The following is a 12,785-nucleotide window of genomic DNA, read 5'->3' as shown; positions in this document are numbered from 1 at the left end:
CAAATCTAATAATTCTTTTTGACCTTTTCTAAAATAATTCCCGTGAAATAATTTCAAAAAGATACTTTAGGCATTGCATTTCTGGGAATCATTTCACTTCTCAGGTGACTGAAGTCACTTATTCTTCATCCTCATGCTTCACAACACATCTGAGGCATGAAATTATTCCCTTCCACTGTGATGCCTTCTCCTACTCTTATTGCTTAAATGATTCTTAAGGATTAGTGTGTTAAAAGCATTGTGAGAAATTCAGGGCAGGGTGGGGGAAGGAGAAGATAATATTTTACATTAGAGTTATCAACCTGATCCACATTTTGGTGATTTTTATTCCAATCAGAAGAGTCTGGATCTAATACACATCCATGGTATGGGCTAGCAAAAATATGGAGGACACAGTGACTTCCTTTACAGTGTGGTGTGAATAAAACCAGTCACATGTAGCAGAAACTATCAGAATTAAGATGGTTTTGTATTTGCAAGAATAAAGAGAATTGCATTCTCTGTCCACTGAAGGGTATTGCCAGCTGTCTCATGTGTGCAGGTACCATTCTTTGTTCCCAGGATTTTATGCATTCAGCTGTGATTTCTCTCTAAATCCTTTTACCATATCTTGATTGGTTTGCAGACAGAATACAAATTCTCTCGAGACAAATGTACCATTACCATTTTAAATTGTAATCTTTCTCAGAAAATGTTGTTGGGTTTTTGTCATTAACATTTGAGAACAAAAGACTGGAGTTTCAACATTTGTTGCCACCCATGGGGCCTTTCCTCATATAAGGTTCTAGCTGCAATATGAGGAAACAACATTAGTTTCATGTCCTTTGGAAAACAATGTGCAGACAATCACAGAAACTTACCTCTGTGCATTTATTTTACTGTGAGCAAGGACTGTAAAACACCAGCATGCATTTTAGCTGGAGGACTACAGAAGTAATCTCTGAAGCCAATGTTGGGGAAATAGTGTATTTACTAAGTCATTACTTAGTAAAGTCCTTATTTACAAAGCCCTGGTGAGCACTAATCTCAAGCTTAAAATTATAAACAGAGCTACATGCTCTGGTGAATCAAAATTTTAGCTGTTTCCATTTCTGCCTCAGTGACAAACTTCATGTATTGCAAGAAAATGCTAGAGCTACTAATAAAAGATCTGTTTGATATCCAAGGCTGCATCACCAAGTTGACTGTCCCCCAGTTTGAAATCCTGTATAAATGCAATCAAATATTTATCAGTAAAACCTTACAGCATTAAATGCAGCAAAAATGATTTTGTGCTCTCATACAGTCCATTATTCACATATAAAGAGCAAATGTCATGTGTTAGATAATATACAGTATATAATGTATATAGGATATGTTTAAAAACTTTTATTTCCTAAAAATATCTTATTCCTATTTATTCTCTTCTTCCTGCTGTACCTACTCTGAAAGCACTTTCATATACCAGTAAAGTGGCAAAAAGCAGTGAGAAAACAATTATATAATGTATATAGGATATGTTTAAAAACTTTTATTTCCTAAAAATATCTTATTCCTATTTATTCTCTTCTTCCTGCTGTACCTACTCTGAAAGCACTTTCATATACCAGTAAAGTGGCAAAAAGCAGTGAGAAAACAATTGCTTTCCTGTTTCACTGAGTAAAGGCCTTTGTTAAAATTATTTTTCTCGTCTCTTTATTTGATGAAATGTATATCTTTATAACTTATATTTTATATATCTTGTATGTGTAGAGCATGATCACTGCTTATGGCATTTTTCCTCACAGGAGAGATGAAAATGTAATTCTCAATGTCAGCACAAACTGATCTCTTGTTTTTTACAGGTGGGGGGCAGCACCCCAGGAAAGGCAGGCTAGCCCCAGTTAGGTGTGCTGTCAGCCTTATGCATGTGCCATCTCTTATGTAGATGATGTCTTGTAGAATAAAATCTTTAGTTACAGACAGAAGGAATGTCAAAGCTCTTTTAAGCTTGTTCTCCAAGTCATTGCATTGAATTCCTTTCTGGAAGCCTCACTGAAAAGTTTGTGGTGGTTTGTTTGAGACAGCGACTGTGGCAGTTCTGGTCCCAGTGGGCACATACATTGCCTTTTACAAATACTGAAGGGACTGGGAAATAAAAATGTTCTCAAGAAGGAGGAAAGAGTTCTGGGATAGATCCAGGAAGAGCCACTGTGGTATTTGCAACATAATTTTCACATTTGCTGATTAATTTTTTAAGTAATACATAAGTTATAGGCGTATAAGGCAGTCTGTCAGTGAATAGCAGACTCACTGGATTTCAAGCAAATTTTCATGCTGTGTCTTTCAGAAACTTTCATCCCTTTTAACACTGTGGTTTTGAAAAGTAATTCATCCTGCTTATGGTTCAGAAAGGGAAAGGAGTTTTTAGCAGAAAATATTCATCTGATGTGCTCAGCCTGAATATTGGAAATAGTAGTGAGAAACTTCATAAGCTGTCTTGTCCCACTTTGCTGGCCTTAACAGTTTAGACAACTTGGAAAGGACTTTCATCTTCTATGTCCAAGCAGACTGGCAATTCCAAACACTATGAATCCAAATTCTTTGCCTCTTATTGGAATATGAATCCGGCAACAGCCTCTCACTGCTCTGAATTACCATAGTATTTAACATGCTGTGAGGTGCAGAGTTATGAAATTAATGCAATCCCATATAACTCAGTGGCTCAATCCTGTGCACACCTGGGAGAGGTTTCAGAGACATTACATGTGTTTCACATCTGTTGGTTTCTGGAATTTTGATGCAGTGGTCTTTGGCTTGTTCTTTGCCCATTCATATTCTACCTATTTAAACTCCAGATGTGAACAAGAAAAATTAATTTCTTCCTAGCTCATCTTTTAATGCTGTCAGATGAATATGAATCTCAGCTCCCTGGAATATACAACACAGAATTTTCATTTTGTTTAACAATTATTAATACTTCTACAGCTGTGAACCCAAGCATATTTCTTTTTTAAGCTTTACACAGCATATTACATCTCATGGGATGTGAGTTTTCTGCGTGTCATTTTATAATCGATAGCAGTTTTTATTTACATTTTTTTCTGACCATTTTTGCACAATCTGCTTATCCTTTTTATTATTCCTAGCTAGAAAATGCCAGCATAATTTTATTTTCAACCACTGACATTTTGATAGGAAAAAAGTACTTAGTTAAGTATTTTTAAATTATTCTTGGTTTGTTTTCCTTTTTCTTCGCAGTACCAGATATCACCTTTGATTAATAACAATCATATATGGGCTTTGTTCCTCTTATCTGGGTGTCAGCAGTAATTGGAATCCATATCCATATCCTACCTTGCAATCATGCTGCAAAAGGCCAATAAATTCCCGCTGAGTGTGTTACTTGTTAAATTTAGTGCATTACATTCAGGGTAATGAATAAAAGCACTGGGCCGTTACTGTCTGCTTGGCAGAGGAGGAGTGAGAGCAGCCAGACTCCCCTGAGGCCTCAGGCAGGCTTGAAACGGTGACAGGCAGAATCAAGGGACTCCCTAAGCATCACAGCTCAGTTTGTCTCCCTTAATTTCCTCTTCCACCAGGATTTTTTAGGGGAAATGGAGGTGAGATAATCTTGCACCGAAGCACAAAGTGCACTCTGCTGGTGTACAGTGCTCCCTGGTGCAGATTGTCTTCTAGGCAAGTAATGCATCTGCATTAAACATCCTGCTGATGACAGGTTTGACTTTGCTTTAAGAGATGCATGTATCACATATATATAATAGATAGAGAGATATCTAGATAAAATATACAGAAAAATGTACGATTCTAACCAACCCATGTAAAGCCTCTGTTGGACTGCTGACTGATAAAAATAAACTCCCAGACTTGGATGTCTGAGTGCTGCTTTGGCTGACACAGGAGCAGCTGTGTGTCTCTAACTGAGGGAAGAAACAATATGTACTCCAGCTCTGAACCTGGGCCTGGGAAGTTCATGGATTTCAGTTCCTCCTGGTTGGCACGCGAATTTACTGTGCTAAAATGATGAAAATCTGATAAATAAGGCTATGGAAGAACTGAAGTAACAGGACAGAATCTCAGTGAGAGGATACACAAGTCTATTTTGGGGAGGCTGGGAAGGAAATTCACACTTTGTCTGCAATCTCCCTTTTTGATTTCTCTGTGCCTTTGAACAGTGGGATCCTCTGAGTGAACTCCCTGTGTTGCAAGAGGGACTCAGGCTCCTCTGGTGTCTCTGCAGGCTCCAAAGTTGGGAGTGTGGAGAGCTGTGTGCCCACCCATGGCCCTGCAGGAGGGAAATGGCAATGGGAAACATGCCCTGGAGCCTTTCCCTCTCGTTCCCATGCCTGTTCCCTATTCCTTTGGGAGTCCATGGAAGGGAGATTAGGATGATCACATTCAGACCCAGTATTTTCTGCAGCTATGGAACTATGGATTTTGGCAAGATTTGGACATTATGGTAGTTGCACTCCTTTCAGGGACACTACCTGGTGTCCTAGTCCTAGTCATGGCCAAAAACCTCCTGAACTGGAAATACTGGTGCCATGTCAACGTGTATCATGTAGATCCCAACTGCATGTTAAATTTTCAAGTGAATTAAAATCCACCAAACAGAACAAAGTTACAGTGAAGATCTGATCTCTGCTGGAGAGAGAGACAAAGGTTTTACTGCTTCACAGTATTGTCAGTTTGTAGCTGCTTTACTGAGTCCTTCTGAAGTAGTACTGGTTTTTGTTGTATTTTGTCACTACAGCAAAAATCTTCCTCTTATCCTTCAAGAGCAGATTTTCAACATTATTGAGGGAGCACAGGTTCTTTGGGCTACACTCACCACAGCATTCAGGTTGGTTATCCAGCTTTTATTCTAACTGTCCCTGGCGGCTTAATTTTTTTTTTTTTCCATTTTTGTGGTTTTGCTATTAGTCCAGTTTAATATTGGCTGAAATAATTTGCTTGATGGTGAGAAAAGCATTTTATAAGAATGGAAGGAAGCAGATAAACTATGCAGCCTCCATATCTGCATGTAAGATTTTCAAGGGTATTCCTTTCTTTTAGGGTTTTGAAGAGTCTAGGTTTAAAGTAAGATTAATTTTTTTTTATAAAATTACATATATGGGATATCTGTACTTCAAGATTTGATTATATATTCAATTCCAGAAGTAACTGTGCCTGGCAGTTCAAAACTAAGGAAGGCCTCTGTCACCAAAGGGAAAAAACAAGAGCCTTGCAGTACAAGGTGCTGCATCAACTGCATCAAATAATTGCTCCAGGTTGTTAGAGTTTAACATAAACCTTCCCCAACATGAAAAGTGATATTTTACTTTAGAAAAGGGTAGTCTTTTGATATGGGTGATCTCACACATATCAAAATGGGTGAAATATTTGCTGTTGCCCTGTTTTAAATAACGTGGCTCGTGATGCTGCTAGGAAAAGCTCTTTCCTGAAATTGCCATGTTCATTATCTTAACCTTACAATATATCATGGTTCTGTTTGGCAATTGCATTAAAACTTAAAATGACAAATCAACATTTCCAAAACACAAACACACATGCCTATGGAGCATACCCATGGAGAGAGGTTTAAAGATCCCTTCATTGGGAGGACAGTTCTGGCTTCTGATGTGGTCCTGTGGGAAGCCTCCTAAGTAGCTTACATTCCATTAGGGAATGCAAGCAGGTCCTTGATTTTCTCATTGTTGAACTGGAAAATACTGCAGATGACCCCAGATCCTCCAAAGAAATCCTTCTGAATCATCACAGAAGGGAGGCTGGGATTGTTTGCTACATTCTGAAAAGCTCCACATGTCTGAGAGCTCCAGTCCCCAGTCTCAGGTCAGGCAGTGGTTTTGCTCTGTGCCAACCTTTGACATTTGTTGTTGATGGATTTTTATATCATATTCTCATATTCAACATTCCTTTCATCTGGAACATTTAGTTTAAGGCTATCTGGGTGCCATGGATAGAATCATCTTTAATCTTCTTACCATTAGAAATTGTGCAGAAGCAGATCCAGGTGCAATAGCTGTTGACTGGCTAGATTTTTTAATATCAACCCATTAACTTTTGCAGATGGTTTTTGGGTTTTGTTTTCTTTTAATATATTCTAGTTCATGCTCTTCTCCTCTCTATATTTTTTCTCCCATTTCTCTGAGGGCAAAATAAATGATGGCAATGATGTTAAATATAACAGCTCTATGAAAACTTTGATTATTTTAAAAGTCCATTATCTGACATGAGAACTTCATGTTTTTCAAGTATTTACTTACTTTCTGGACAATGTGTGCCACTTAGGTCTATATAAGCAGAGCCAAACCAATATATCTGGAGAAGTAATAAACCACAGTACTGTATTTGTGTCCTTTCCAAAAAAACTAGTCTGTTGACTCTACTGCCAAGATCTGGCAGGTAGCTTTGAGGAGATTAATGGCCCTGGTGATTGTTACTATTTGTGCCTTTTTTTCCCCTTCCTGCACTTAAATTATTACATTCCAAATGCTTATTTACTGGATAGAATGAATGTGCTGTGAAAAAAAGGAAAACAAAACAGTCTAGCATACAGCATGTTGTGATCTGACCTTGTATTTGTTTATAAGTTTGTGTTTTTAAAGGTGATGGACTAGCACAGCCCTCTGAAGTGCTTGAGGGATCAAAATCAGCTGTCTTTTCAGAAGCAGCCTATCAGTCACATAAAGGTTATACCAGTCCTGCCAGTATGGAAATGGATTTGCTGGACATGGACTCACTCACCACTGACAAAGGTGGAGTCAAAATTACTGGCAAATCTCATGTGTTAGTTTTTCATGTCTAACTTTCTTTGATCGGCCAACATTGCTGCCAAGATGAGGTCAGATTGTATTTATTGTCATCATTGCTTCTTAGTTTGGTGGCTGGTTACCATTTCTATTTTCAATAGGCTGGAGTGTTTTCCCCTCTGAAAACTTCTGTGTGATAAGTTCATCATATGGGAAAAGAATTAGATAAAGTCATATTATTTGGATCATAGTTGAAAAAATAACCAGTGACCTGTGTCCTGTTTCTTGTCAAAAGCTACCATGAACTAATATGCACTGAACCAGTAAAGTCTGTGAAAGTACTAGGAGTTTCATCTCTATTTCAGTACGCTTTTTTGCATGGCTTTTTGGTCTTCTGGAAGTCTGTGTAAGCATATTTCCTAGCCCACATGAAGATGCATTTGTGGCTACTGGCTGAATAATTTAAAGAACGGCGTACCAAAACAGGAGGAGATACATGGCCTGTGTCGTCGGGAGTTTATTTTATAAGGACTGGTTTTTCTTTTCCTACAAGCTTTAGATATTAAAATCACTAAAGAACAGCCTTCAGAACTTTAGAGTTCTCAAAGCATGGCATCTTACTGAGGAATTGTCTTCAAGCAGTTCTCTCGAAATTCATGCAAAGTGACTAATATTGGGGTTTTTTGTTTGTTTTTATTACTATTATAGCTACATTCTCAATTTTCTGACTCTTTCCTCTATCATAGGGTCTTGAGTAGGCCTTAGTGGCTCTGGCCAGCCCCACATGGAGCCCTCACCCACCTCCCCCATCTTGGACCCACCAGCTCTATTTGAGCTCATGCTCCTTCTCTGGAGGGCTCTTTTTGCAGGCTGGAAAGATTTTGGTGCTGAGTTTTGGCCCATCAAAGGGATGTTAAGGGAAGCATTATCTTCCTCAGGGAATAGTGGGCACAGCTGCATGTGGGAGTTCTTTATCAAGAGGCACTTGCCAACAACCTGCTCAGAGGCCTTGTCTGAAGAGCACTTATGTCTCTAAAAGATTCTCTGCAGAATGCAGTTGTTTTTACTGTACCTGTTTTGGTTAAGATCTGTATAAGTGTCATGTGTTCTGTTGCATGGTATATTAATCTTTGAACCTTCTATTGGGGAAAAAATCAGAAGGAAATTATACTCCTATTTTATTTAGATTTTTTTCCTAATTCTTCCTTTAATTGAAAGTTAGGGCAGCATAGGAAATTGATACTAACACGCCCTGTTTTAAATAGCCCGTTCTTCTGTTGAAGATTTTTTTTATTCCACTAAATAAAGTCTTTGAGATATTTCAGAAAACTAATAAAATAATAATGAACTTTGTTTATGTGACTATCTGATGGAAGGACAACATAAGGAATCAAAAAGGAAACAAATTATGAGAGAAATCTTAACTGGGTGAACTGCTTTTAGCTTGAGATAAGTTGAATTCTCCCTTGATAAATTTAGATACAGTCTAATGTCGTTATGGGCTTGTTGGCCCTTAGTAAGAAGTCTGAGTTTTGCAGATGAAAATAATAGGGGAAAGAGTTAGGAAATGGCTCTCAATAAGACATTCTGATGGGCTTAGTCTATGTCAGACAACATGGAAACCTTCCCCTAAAGAAGTAATTGGAAGAATCAAAACATCCTGCATGAGTACACAGGAGAAGAAAAATTAGAGTTTTGTGAAAATTTCTACCTGGAAGAGCACTGAAATATACCTCTGCACATTGATTCAATCTATAGCTGTAGAGGCTGGGCTGGGCAGTTCTGATACAGGTTTTACTGGACTCGATAACTTCAGGTGCTGAATGACCTCTGGCCTAGCTGAGAAATCACAAATATAGTCATTGGTTATGTTTAAGTAATTATTTAATGATTCCTCTTTGAGTTTGTGAGGAAGAGCAAGAACATGACACAGAAATAGTTTAGGGTTAGGGGTTTTTTTATCCTATCTCAAAAAGGAAGCAGAATGCTTTGGTAAGAGAAGGAAAAGAATTGAATCAGTTTTTCTGAAAAAGTATTAGAATAGAATAACAAAAAAGAATGACTATGGAAATACTTTGTGTGACAGAGTCTTTTTAAAAGATGGATTTATCTAAGCTCAGATCTCATATTAGGCTTCTTTTCAAAATAGAGATGCAAGTCCAAAAGGAGGAGCAAGTGTGACAGAGAACCTTCACTTCCCTTGAGTGTGGCAGGCATCATCTTTCTATGCAGGGGAGTGTTATTTTAATTAGTTGTTAAATTTCATGAGTAATATCCCTAACACAATGCTACAAGCAAATGGGCATCAGTACAAGCCTAGATGAAATGTGTGTTTACAGCTTATTTATATTATCAATCACTGCAGTGATGGTTTGTATATATATGAAGGAAACTACCTCTCAAAGACAATTGTATAAAATGAGTTTGGAGGATAAGAACAAGGTTAATTTGGGGAAAGAAAGAACAATATAGATACCAAGTTTTGATTTGTGATTCCAAAGGTTTGTTTATAATAGGAAATTCCATTATAGAGTTGGCTTGACCTCGGACAGTTTATTGGCTTCTTTTTTTATGTATTTTTGGCTGTAGACTTTGCTCAAAGAGGGAAACAGAATTGAACTGAAAAACTGTCTTGGAACAGTAAGCTTAGAGTTTTTGCAAGAGCTGTACAAACTTGCTTCCTAACAGATGAGGAGCTGAGTTGTTTGATTACTTGGTTGTTAGTGTGGTTGATTTATATTTGCTTCTTAAGCTATGATTGGCCTTGTTATAGAAATCCTTGAGTGAGACTACCTACCAACTTGAAATGTGGAGATTATGCCTTCAGAAATGTCAGACACATATCCAAACACCTGGCAGAAATAATCTGCCAAAAATGATTTTATTATCCTGACACTTTAAATTATCATGGAATTGTTTAGTTTGGAGAAGTTCTTCAAGGCCATTGAGTCCAACCATTAAGCCAGCACAGCCAAGCCCACCACTAAACCCTGTCCCCAAGAGCTACATCTACATGACTTTTAAATCCCTGCAGGGATGGTGACTCCCTGGGCAGTCTATTCCAAAACTTGACAACCATTTCCATTGAGAATTTATTTTAACATCCAATCTAAATCTCTCCTGCTACAAAATGAGGCTGGTTTTTTTTTTTATTATCCTATCAATTACTACTTAGGAAGAGAACTGGCTACAGCCTCCTTTCAGGAGTTGTACAGAATGATATAAAGTCTCCCCAAGCCTCCTTGTCCCCAGGCTGAGCCCCCTCAGCTGCTCCTCATCAGTCTTGTCCTCCAGACCCTTCCCCAGCTCTGTTGCCTTTCTCTGAACTCACTCCAGCCCCTCAATGTCCAAATGGACCCAAAACTAAACACAGAATTTGAGGCGCACCAAATTCTGTGCCAAGTACAGGGGACTGATCACAAAATACGCTCAGCTGCAGATCTGCATGCATCAAATGGCAAGTTCAAATATCTTCCAACATTTTTTCATGATGAAAATACCTAAAGCTGTGAGTGAGGGTACTGGTGAAGCCTTGATGATATCCCAGACTGTCAGTGTTTGAGGATCCTTTCCCACTGGAACCAGTGGACAATTCTGAAGATTACACATATTCAAATGAAAGATTGTTCTTCAAGTAATATTTGATGAAAGGCAGGAAGGACATGTCTAAAAGTCTTAGAATCCACACTGAAATGAGAAACATTTCAACTGGGATCTATTCAGCTGGCAATGAATATATAAGGTAGTCTGGCTGATATAGTCCAGGCTCCACAACAATATTGTGAGAAATATCATGAGAATGATCCTGAACCCAAAGTTTACTGCCAATATTTTGCATTGTCAGCAAAAAAAAAAACAGTCACAAAGTTAAACAAGAAATGTAGAAGGGTGTAATAGCCATCACAGTGTACTATTTTCAAAATTAGTGGATAAGTTGAGGAAAACACCAGATGTGGGTGTGGTGAGTGAAAGGAAGAGCAAAAGTGAGTGTGTTATAAAGAAGATAAAATCAGGTAGTCACACTGAAGGGGAATAATGGAGACTTTAAGAAAATAAAAGACGAGGAAACAATAAAAGAACAAAACATGAGGAAGAGACTTCCATTTGCTGACTGTTGCAGAAAAGCTAAAAGGAAATCTGTAATTTGTAATTCACAGCATACAAAATTCACAATAAAGAGAACTAAGAAAGAAAAAGTAAATGCTAAGGCTCTGATGAGGATACAATCCTAGTTTTTTTGCATTTGCAGATGGAAACCACCTCTCCCGTACAGAGCTGCTTCCCATCCCACAAGTTAACACTCCAGAATTCTAAATGCCTTCTACAGGCCATATGTGAGCAGGAGACTCCTGATACTCCTTTTGAAGTACTTTGGAAATGCAAGCATATGGAAAAGTGTGTGAAGACCACTTCCACTGCTGGTTTGAACTCGGTGACGCTCTAGCAAATGGGATTTACAAATGTTACCACATAATTATACAGCTTTGACAAGTTCTGTAGGGGAACACCACCCCCCAGCATGTGTTGGGTGCTTCTGAAGTTCACCAGGGAAAACCTCCACTTCAGATTTCAAACTTTACTTTCCTGTTTCAGCAACTACTTCACATTTTCAAGAAATATGACAGAATGTGGTAGGACAAAATGTGCTGATGCTGTTTAAGTCAAGGACATGATACAGGTGTAAACAGAATTTAATCAAATATTTCAAGTTAAATTGAATGACAGGTTTGGTCAAGGCTCCCCAGTGATTATTTTCTTGTTTCTTCTCTTTTTCTCTTCTTGTTTTTTTTTGTACATTTTTTCACAAGGAGTCATAAAATAGATATTACTTACTTTGTGTTATAGATATTAATATTTATTTATTTATTCATATGATTTCTTGAGAGAAGTTTAATTATTTGGGCTCAAATTGTTTAACCTGTTCTGCTGTCATCCATAGAATCTCTCTAGCTGTTTGCACTGATAGATGTTTTTTTGAGATGGCAGCTCACCTTGTGTCATCAATATCTAAACAAGATTGATACTTAACTTTATGGGAAAAAAAATATAATCTTACAAAAAAAGTGGCACAAACTGCATAAATCTTCATTTCATATTAATGTTTGTGGAGTGAGTATGGTAGAGCAAAATTTGACAGGATTTTTTTTTCCAACCAGTAATGCACTTTTTATGTGCTTACTTCCACTTTAAGGAGTTAAAGATTGCATGGACAGCTGGTGAAATGAAGGAGTAGTTCAAATCATATGCTACATCTTCATTTACTTCTAAGAGCAGAACAGTGAAACTTCTGATGTTTTTGTATATACATTATTATGTTGGATGCTGCCTACTTGGGGTTTTTAACCACACCATTTTCTAAATTTCACTTTTCTCTGCCCAGCAAAAATGATTCATAAATAACACCTTAGCACTTAGAGAATTCTTTAATTTTTCTTTAATGTTGTTAAAGCACATTTTTAAAAGGCTAGTGAGCATCATTATGTCCATCATATAGTCAGAAAATCTGCAGCAGAAAGAGGTTAAATGACTTGCCAGAAGGCACAGAGGAAAGCAGAAGTAGCAGACAACCACCCACAAGTCCAAGGATAATTCTGTTCCTCAGTATTATCGTTCTGGAAGGTAGGAATGAGAAGTATTGCACAGCCTCTTCTCTGCAAGATGTCTTTTCACAACATGGCTAAGTTTGGCTCTCACTGCTCTTTCCTGCTTAGCTGATACAGTTTCAGCTTTTACAACCATATGTGATAAGAGCTAACCTTAACATCTATAGAAATTGGTACTTAAAGGACCTTGTACTGATGTTATTAATAGAAGAAGAATTTGGAAGATCTCACTGCTGAGTGTCATCTTTGCTAGATAAAAGTTTCTTCCTAAACTTAATTGCCATGGAAGTGAATAAAAAGACTGGAAAAATTATTTTGCCTAACACATAACAGTTTAAATGAATTTTTGCAGGCACCTAGAAGACAGCTGCAAAACAAGACAGTAAATGGTTCTTCATTCTAAATAAATTTAACAAATTTCTGTAGCAGAGTAACAGCAGATGTTATGTTT

Source organism: Zonotrichia leucophrys, chromosome 1, assembly GCF_028769735.1.
Source record: "Zonotrichia leucophrys gambelii isolate GWCS_2022_RI chromosome 1, RI_Zleu_2.0, whole genome shotgun sequence".
Lineage (NCBI taxonomy): Eukaryota > Metazoa > Chordata > Aves > Passeriformes > Passerellidae > Zonotrichia > Zonotrichia leucophrys.
The sequence above is the reverse complement of the archived record's forward strand: the minus strand, read 5'-3'. Positions refer to the sequence as shown.